This window comes from Toxorhynchites rutilus, chromosome 2, assembly GCF_029784135.1.
Source record: "Toxorhynchites rutilus septentrionalis strain SRP chromosome 2, ASM2978413v1, whole genome shotgun sequence".
Lineage (NCBI taxonomy): Eukaryota > Metazoa > Arthropoda > Insecta > Diptera > Culicidae > Toxorhynchites > Toxorhynchites rutilus.
The window spans coordinates 316025887-316026226 of NC_073745.1; positions in this window are offsets into that span (position 1 = coordinate 316025887).

Sequence of the window (340 nt, forward strand, 5' to 3'; positions counted from 1 at the left end):
CTTTTTTTGGTCCAGGTGGCTTCCATCGCGGTGGCAAACCGGTAGATTAGCTTTTCACGCTGTTCGGCTGAATGTAAACCAAATTTGTCCTGTTGCGAATTGCGACCACCATAGCGTACAAGGATTTCCACCGTTTGATTTCAAGCAGCGGGCGGCAATTTCTGATGTTCGAAAAGTAATGCTTTATAATTATAATTTTATGCTGGTAAAACCGGTATTTTTATCAATTGGCCGGATGTCGGCGATAAGATGTCTGCTGAAACTAGGGCTCTGTTACGAGGTGTTCTACGTCGAGGCTCCCAGGCATGGTTATTTCTCGTGCTTTGAATGATCTAGTGCA